The sequence below is a fragment of the Lactuca serriola genome, chromosome 9 (genome assembly GCF_051521515.1).
Source record: "Lactuca serriola cultivar US96UC23 chromosome 9, Lser_US96UC23_V15, whole genome shotgun sequence".
NCBI classification, from domain to species: Eukaryota; Viridiplantae; Streptophyta; class Magnoliopsida; order Asterales; family Asteraceae; genus Lactuca; species Lactuca serriola.
In genome coordinates, this window is record NC_136416.1 from 74319602 (window position 1) to 74329754 (window position 10153).

Below are 10153 nucleotides of genomic sequence, written 5' to 3' on the forward strand. Positions count from 1 at the left end.
ATCCTGATCAACTCACGGAGTCGTCCCTCGGCTCACCGATCCAAAGCTTTAACCAGAAGAGGTTAGGGTTCCACGACCAGACTAGTCGAGTCCAAGAACAGACTCGTCGAGTCCAAGGCAATCTTCAACAGACTCGCCGAGTTGTTCTTCCAACTTGTAGAGTCCATGCACATGTTCATACAACTCGTCGAGTACACCCATGTGACTCACCGAGTCTCTCCAGTTCTCAATCTATATAGTGGCTTTTCGAGCCATGCAGGGACTCCAATCCATAGATCTACTCTTCTACAGTCCAACCCTCACATAAAAGGGCAAACTTTGCGTGAAACCAAGGAGATATAGGCCCAAAACACTCTAGGGCTTGGATTTAAGACTAAGGGGCTTCACCAATAACTCTTAGACAGAATCTTTATGACATTTTGGACCATCACAAACCTAGATCTGAAGTAGCAACCTCAAATCCAAGCCTCTATCTCGAAATAGTTCTCAATCATACCAAAATGCCCCCAAATTTCAAATGATAATAGATCTAGATGTAAAAGAGCCCAAGAAACATATCATTACCTCCAATATATGCTCCAACTGAAGTATAATCCAGATCTTTTCAAGTCTCCTTGATCCAAGCTTCTTGATCTTCAAGATCCCTTCACAAATCACACCAATTTGCTTCCAGGACATCTCACAAACAAAATTAGGGTTTCTGGATCTCAAAGGGGGCTAAGGGGGCCGAGGGGAGGACATTAAGTCCTTTAAATAGGATGCAAACCTGAAGATTAGGGCTTTTCCTCATCCAACACCAACTCATCGAGTCCAGCCGCCGACTCGGCGAGTCAGGCCACTTAATCACGTGCCCGACACTTGCTTCGACTCGGCGAGTCAAGAGACCTACTCGCCGAGTCCCTTCATTTATTTTCATATAGCACCCTTCAACTTCTTGCTTCTGAACTTGGGATGTTACACTTGGTGCCTTAGACCCTTGAATATAGCGAGGAAAACTCATCTCACACTGTTGAAGTCCTACGGACGAAACCTTGGCTGCTGGATGACAGATTCCCGAACTGTCAACATCAAAACAACACCCAATTAATAATTGGGTTCCAATACATAACCATAAGTCCATGTTTGGGGTAAAAGATTACTTTACCCCCCACCTAGCTTGAGTCAAGCCCAAGGCCCAACTCACACTCCAAAGGCCGAAAAGCCACCCAATGGATCAAAGCGCAACATATGACCCAATTTTCCAAATTAGGCACAAACCCTTCACATGGGCCTTACCTTAAGGCCCAACTATCTATTCTAGTCCCAATACTTGGCATACGCATGGTCCAATTTCTCAAAATCATCAAGGTCTAATTATGGCCCATCTATGGCCCAATTTTCCAAATTAGGCCCAAGTCCCTCATATGGGCCTTACCCCAAAGCCCATCCAAATATTTTAGTCCATTTACTTGTTCTTAGATAGCCCATCAATTGCCTAATCACCAAAGCCCAATAGAAAGGCCCAAATCAAGGCACAAGTGAAATTAGGGTTTTCACATAAAATGACGATTAGGGTTAAGTGTTCCTACTTAACCCATTAAGGACTTAATTCTTTAAGTCCAATATTGCCTTAGGTTAATTGCAAATGATTATTAATTAATATTTTAAGTTTAGTAAATAATTACAGTGCGGGTCCCGATCAATTCCTAAAATTAGGGTTTCTAGACATTAGGGTTTTCCAAACCCTAATTAGGGTTTCCAACCCAAATAATAACCAATTAGTCACATGGTTAGGCTTTTAGGTCAATTAGGGCTTCTTTCGGACCATTAGGGTTAAACAAGTCGGGCACCACCCACTACCACCTCGGGTAGTGGTGGTCAACGGCGGCGGCCACCACCTCGCGGTGGTAGTTATAACTTTTAGCTAAAATATCAAAGAGTCCCAAAGTAACAATCACACACACCAAAGCACACAGCCACCAAAGGTGGCGGCAGAATGGCGGTGCGAGGTGGCAACCACCATCTCACGGTGGTGACGGGTTGTTTTCTTTGATTATTCTGGTCATACAATACATTTTGCATCGAAATACCCAAATAAACACACACGCACGCTTCCTATTCGCAACAAAATCCAGCCACCCACCTGGTGGCGTACGGCGGCAGCGGTAGAGGGTGGCAGCCACCACCTTATGGTGGTGGCGGTGGGTTTTTTCTTCGGATCTCTGGCCAAGAGACGCTCCCGCAGCCTTATACCATCATAACACACGAACACAAACACCACAACACGCTCACAGCTACCTTTAACGGTGGCTAGTGGCGGCAGAATAAGGCAGCATGGCGGCAGCAGCAACACTAACGACAACCGTGTTGGCTAAAGCAGTAACAACAGCGGCAAGAATGAAAGAAGAGAAGAGAGAGATTGTGGCATTGGATGCTCTCGGTAGCCACTCAATCTCGCCCGAAGGGAGACAGCTGCAAGAAATGGAGATGGCGGCATCAGCTACGAGTCAGATAGGAAATGAAAACGTTGGCTTCGCCGGTCAACAAAACAATTTCGTTCTTGGTGGGGTTTACTCTAGCTGTTCACGACTTTACTAGCGGCAATAGCACACGCGAGTTCGTCTTCCTTGCGTTAGGATGGACACGAGATGGTTGGCTCCAGTGGTTTAGGACCCCGACCGAGGTGGTTTGTGACTCGACGGGAAAAGGGGGTAATGACGCCGGAGATGGGTGAGGTGAGGGTAGCGGCTGCATAGAATATTAGGGTTAGGGTTTGAGGAGGCTATAGAACAATTAAATACCCGGTGCAATATCAAACTTCATTCCATAATGGAAGGAATGGTCCCTCTCCATAAAGATCTTTTCAAACCAAGGCCCATAATTTACTCTTCATACCCCTACTCCCATAATTCTTTTCATATTAAGTCCAATAGTTACCAAACAACCCCTCTTCTAGAAATTATTCTCAAACGAGGTCCATATGTTCCCATTCAGCCCCTTAGTCTCTAAAATCTCTTCAAATTAAGTCCCAATAATTTACCAAGAAGTCGTTGCCTACACAAATATTTACAAAACCAATACAGAACATACACTTTTAACCCCAACTTCTAAATTATGACAATTATCTCCTCGAACCAACATCGTGCTATATAATTATTGATTTTAGGGCTACTATTTATTTATTATCTTGTCTATTTATTTATCTAATAAACAGGGTGTTACAACTCTCCCTCACTTAAATTAGATTTCATCCTCGAAAGCATCCCTTATACACCAAAGCGCTCAAGCAACATGGCCACAACCCCGAGCATAACCCCAGCCTTCCCTAGTCAATCTAAATCATCCCTCGCAGGGTTCTAAAACTTGAAGATAAACGAATTCCTTTCCATAAGATCACATTTACTCAATCCGAAATCTGAAGTCTCGAGATGGTCTGGCTCCCTGACAGACCGCCCACATTGAATCATTGTCGAATTCATTGCACTTATCTCCCAACTGGCTACTCAACTTTTGATAACCTAATGTTCCTACTAGAAGACAAAGTCACAGACCAAATTTCCCTGCAGTACACTTATACTTGACAGAAAACTCATCCGGAATACCAGATTCCTTCCCGGTTGCTGAACCAACGAGTAATCTTACAGTCGCTCCAAGCGACCTTCAAAGAACACTTTAATTAGCAATAGCTGCCCTAACTATATAACCACCCATGGCTCCATCAATCCTTCTGGTCCATCCAATCGTAATAGTCTGAAAACCAGTCACCACCGAATCCAATGCGAAAATTGAATGCTACCAGAATAATTGCAGTCTTACATCATGCTCGGTCTCCAACGACCTACCGTTTCTTGATTCCAATCATGTTGTGGTCTACCCACAATCTTGCGAACTGGCCCACCCCGGCCTAATCATCTGAAGGAATTTGTGAATTCTACAGTTACCCCTGCAGTCTTATAACACTTCCGCCCTAACACAACCACAACCCGATTACTTACTCCTAACCTATCAATTCGAAATGCACATAGAGTCGAGATTACACTTGGTCGAACACCCTAACTGAACTCAATTCATGACTGGAACCCCAACTTGATTCCCCATTTTCTGCTATCAATCCCCAAGACAACACGATTCATATGTTGGGAAGTTTTACCGGACTCCCAACTCACGCAACCCTCAAACCAAACAGCCACTTAGGCCTCCTTTCTCCCTAACGGAAACGCGAAACTTATCCCAGTTTCAAAACCGCTCCTGCTTCTACATTCCAGGATGATTCTCTACCACTTAGATTCGACTAAGTCTTCAGAATACATGAAACTTTTAGAATTCCCAGTCTTTATCACTTTCCAATGATCGATCTGATGATAACTAACTCTTTCCAACTAGTACTCCATTATTAGCCAATCCCAAATGATCACACACTTCAAAGAACTAGATGAACACTTCCTAAAGCCAATGAAACCAATGGTCCTCAATGTTTGAATGATCCCACACTCACATCTTGAAGACCAAAAGATAGGTGCTCCAACTAATATCTCAGCAATGAGCTACTTGCCTTGGCGCTTTCATCCGCCAATCATTAACGGTTACTAAAACCACTGAATCCCGACAATGCTGAATAACCATCATGTGGGACCCTGTCTGCAGACCTCCCACATAATACTCCTCTTCCGAAGGTGCTCCAAACAAATCTCCCGCTCTCGGGCTCTAGAAATCATATCATTCAGGGTCTCGCACCCTGACTCACTCTCCAACTCAGTCATCCACAGCTAAACTGCAGTAGTTGAAGCAACGTCTGTCCTAAACCGGGCTACAAACTACTCCCAAGACATAGTCTCCAATCCCAAAAGTGCAATTGATAGCACAATCAATCCTTGCCGCCCGATACAAGAGATCCAAGGCGAATCGGATCTTAGCTCCTATGAGTAGGGACGATAATCGCGTACGCCTCACAAGATACTCATGCCACATCGATCCACCTGTGCTCACTAGTGTTGAAATAATGTCGCTAACCCCTTTGACTAATTGACCCCGAGTTGGAATACAACCTGATCTTGGGGTCACAAGCCTGCTCAGTCCTTTGAGCCCGAAAAACTGAAAGGACACAGTCATTGCCCTAGAAAACGACATTCCAATCCATCAATTAACCATTCTACTTCCAGCTGCATAACTCCAGCTAAACATAATCATCACTCCCATCCGGAGTCCCCGCGACTCGCATTCTGGCCTCAAGCAAAACCCCCGAAGCCTCAAATCCATAAACTCATGTGCCAACCTCTCCCGCTCAACTCGCGGAATGTAACGAGTACGGAACATCTCCATGATCCCAAGTAACTGCAACCCTTTACTCATCAGAATATGTCCTAATAACAAGTCCCGGTACTAGAAAGCTCGACCAGCTCCTCCCCCTGCCGCCGTTACAGCTGATGTAGCTGCTGCAGCAGTCGCCTCAACAAGGGCTGCATAGCGCTCGTTGAAATACTCAACCATGGTAGTCTTGATAGACCAAAACATCTTCGACAACTGTGCACGAAAAGAGCAGCAACCTCATCGTGCAGGATCTCCCAAATCCTAGCATCCAGATCCTCTGGTCTCATCTGACCAGTAGTCCTTGTCACTACTGCTGGCCCGCCCTGGCTGCCAGCTCCTGAACCTGATCCGGATCCGGTCTCAAAACGTCTCATAACCACCCTTCTGATACTACACCAGAGAGATCTCGGATAATCCATATAATAACAGGGAACCAATTTCCCAACTATACCCTAGGGGTTGTTACTTCCTTGCTACGCGTATGGGTGCTTTCAGTAGTACGGGCCCATACTACCTTCCACACCTACCCATATATGTCTCAAGTATCATCACAACACCCTAACTGTATACATAACATGGCGAGTGCTCAATCCTCACTCCTAGAGGATTTGCTAAATATCTTATAACTGGCTTACCGGCCTCGTACAACCCACCCATGAAACTTCCACCAAACCTATAACACTCGTGTATGATAACCATACATAACATTAGACCCTATAGACTTTCGAATACCTTATCCTACCCTAAGCCCTTCATCAAACAAGAACATGAAATAAGTCCAAACCAAACATTCTCAGGCTATAAGATCTTAATTATGTACAACTGTGATGCATAGACTAAGCAACTACAGTAATGATGTCAATTTCGTATAAGGAAAAACCCTAGGCTATCAGGCATCATACAATCAAGCAATTCTATCATGCAATTCCTGAAGATCCCTAGCCTAGTACTAGCATGTTGTTCTAACATATCACAAAATCAAATAATATGTAAGGTATTTTGGGGTCTACTTACTGGCTCCGACTGATCGTACACTCTGCATCCTCCTTTAGTATATTGAAAACCATTTAAAAATCATCTTGAAAATCTTTTCCTTGATTTGAGATTGGATTAAAACAACGAGTGTTCCTCCAATTCACTCAAACCAAGGCTCTGATACCAACTTGTAACACCCATAAAAATCAAGCCTATTTAAAACTTTTTCAAACATCCAAAATCCATTAGTTATTACAAAATGTTTTCAAAATACTTTCATATAAGAGTATCCCAGTGACCATAAGTCCAAAACACAAGAATTTGTATGATCACGCCTTCGCCTTACCGAGACATCTGAAGCACCTGAAACAATAAACTGAAACCGTAAGCACAAAGCTTAGTGAGTTCCCCCAAAATACCCATACACACAATAATACCCATATGATCACAAACAACATACTATGGGTCCAATCAACCATCGGGTTGGAATACCCCAGGCCCTCAACCATCGGGTTGGAATGCCAACATACTATGGGTCCAATCAAACATCAGGTTGGAATACCCCAGGCCCTCAACCATCGGGTTGGAATGCCAACATACTATGGGTCCAGTCATCCTCGGGATGGAATACCCTCGACCCACAACCATCGGGTTGGAATGCCCACATACTACAAGTTCAATCATCCTCGAGATGGAATACTCACGGCCCACAACCATTGGGTTGGAATGCCCGCATACTACGAGTCCAATCATCCTCGGGATGGAATACACACGGCCCACAACCATCCGGTTGGAATGCCCAGGTCTATTAGCCCTCACACATAACAGATAAGCCTCAACCACTAACCAAACATGTGCACATATCAGATAGTCACATAATGGTCTATAGACAGAGATCTAACAGATCATAACAGCATAATAATATCCTATTTACTAGGATACCGATCTAACAGATCATAACAACATAATAACATCCTATCTACTAGGATACCGATCTAACAGATCATAATAGCATAATAACATCCTATCTACCAGGATACCGATTTAACATATCATAATAGCATAATAATATCCTATCTACCAGGATACCGATCTAACAGATCATATGATACTCAATCATATATAACATATCAGGGTGACAATCCAAAATGGCTCGGCCTTGGTGACTTAGACCCTTGAGTATAGTGAAAACTTACTTCACACTGCTGAAGTCCTACGGACGAAACCTTGGTTGTTGGATGACAGATTCCTGAACTGTCAACATCAAAACAACACCCAATTATTTATTGGGTTCCAATACATAACCATAAGTCCATGCTTGGGGTAAAAGACTACTTTACCACCAACCTAGCTTAATTCAAGCCTAAGGCCCAACTCACACTCCAAAGGCCAAAAAGTTACCCAATGGACCAAAGCCCAACATATGGCCCAATTTTTCAAATTGGGCCCAAACCCTTCATATGGGCCTTACCTTAAGGCCCAACTATCTATTCTAGTCCCAATACTTGGCATACGGATGGTCCAATATATCAAAATCATCCAGGCCCAATTATGGCCCATCTATGGCCCAATTTTCGAAATTGGGCCCAAGTCCCTTCCATGGGCCTTACCCCAAAGCTCATCCAAATATTTAAGTCCATTTACTTGTTCTTGTATAGCCCATCAATAGCCCAATAGAAAGTCCCAACTCAAGGCCCAAGTGAAATTAGGGTTTTCACATGAAATGGCGATTAAGGTTAAGTGTTCCTACATAACCCATTAAGGACTTAATCTATTAAGTATAATATTGCCTTAGGTTAATTGCAAATGATTATTAATTAATATTTTAAGTTTAATAAATAATTCCAGTGCGGTCCCGATCAATTCCCAAAATTAGGGTTTCATGACATTAGGGTTTTCCAAATGCTAATTAGGGTTTCCAACCCAAATACTAGCCAATTAGTCACATGGTTAGGCTTTTAGGTCAATTAGGGCTTCGTTGGGCCCATTAGGGTTAAACAAGTCGGGCACCACCCACTACCACCTCGGGTAGTGGTGGTCAACGACGGCTCACGACGGCGGCCACCACCTCTTGGTGGTGGTTATGACTTTTAGCTAAACTATTCAAGCATCCCAAAAGAACAATCAGACACACAAAAGCACACAGCCAAGGTGGCGGCAGAATGCCGGCGCGAGGTGGAAACCACCACCTCACAGCGGTGACAGGTTATTTTCTTTGATTATTCCGGTCATACAATACATTTTACATCGAAATACCCAAATAAACACACACGCACGCTTCCTATTCACAACAAAATCCAGCCACCCACCTGGGGGCGTACGGTGGTGGCGGTGGGGCTTTTCTTCGGATCTACGGCCAAGAGACGCTCCCGTAGCCTTATACCCATCACATCACACGAACACAAACACCACAACATGCTCACAGCCACCTTTCACGGTGGCTAGTGGCGGAAGAATAGGTCAGCATGGCGGCAGCAGCAACACTAACAACAACCGTGTTAGCAAAAGCAGTAACAACAGCAGTAGAAACGAAAGAAGAGAAGAGAGAGAGAGTGTGGCATTGGATGCTCTCGGTAGCCACTCAATCTCGCCCGAAGGGTAACAGCTGCAAGAAATGGAGATAGCGGCATCAGCTACGAGTCGGATAGGAAATGAAAACGTTGGCTTCACCGGTCAACAAAACAATTTCGTCTTCGTTCTTGGTGGGGTTTTCGCTAGCCGTTCACAACTTTATTGGCGGCAACAGCACACGCGAGTTCATCTTCTTGGCGTTAGGATGGACACGAGATGGTTGGCTCCGGTGGTTTGGGATCCCAACTAAGGTGGTTTGTGACTCGATGGGAAAAGGGGTAGTGGCGTCGGAGATGGGTGAGGTGAGGGTGGCGGGTGTATAGAATATTAGGGTTAGGGTTTGAGGAGGCTACGGAACAGTTAAATACCCGGTGCACTATCAAAATTCATTCCAAAATGGCAGGAATGGTCCCTCTCCATAAATATCTTTTCAAACCAAGGCCCATAATTTACTCTTCATACCCCTTGCTCTCACAATTCTTTTCATATTAAGTCCAATAGTTACCAAACAACCCCTCCTCTAGAAATTATTCTCAAATGAGGTCCATATGTTCCCATTCAGCCCCTTAGGTAGTGTTTTTTTTTGTCTGCAGATATGTGTGGCCTCTTCTGTCTGCGTCGTGCAGACCACGCGCAGAAATTAACCTTCGCAGACTGTTTGTGTTTTTGAAGACTGCAAACCTAAAAATGTATGCGCGCCTTCTTCTTGGCGCAGATGTGGACCATAGTCTTCTAACATCTTCAGACATCTTCTAGCCTAAAAAAACATATATATCTTTATTTTTTTAAGTTTTTTTTTTTAATTTATATTTTTTCCAACTTTATTAATGATAAACAATTTGAAAAAAAATTACAAACTTAAAAAAAAACGTTCGAAGATACAAACGTAATATTTTTGACAAATTTATAAATAAAGATTTATTACAATAATAGTTGTTGAAGTTGTTTATATAAATACGAAAAAAATCATAATATATTCTTATATTTTTTTGCCAAATTTTGTAAAACATTATTTAATACAGTATCATCAATTTCTCAAGAAAATATTTATGGTACGTTTTTAATGGATTTAACTGAAAAAATCAAAATTTATTTCCATCTATTTATGTATCAAATTCTTTGATCACTAATTATAATGTTTAGTTATAACTTTGCAACCAAAGTTGTTGGTTTTTATCAAATATATACGTTAATTCATACCATTTTAATTTTTATTTTTTTATACAAAAGTGGATCTAGATTCGTTAATTATTTATAACAAAGTCATAAAAATATTAAAAAATCACTTTGAAGTTTAAAAAAATCAGTTTATTTAGATTTC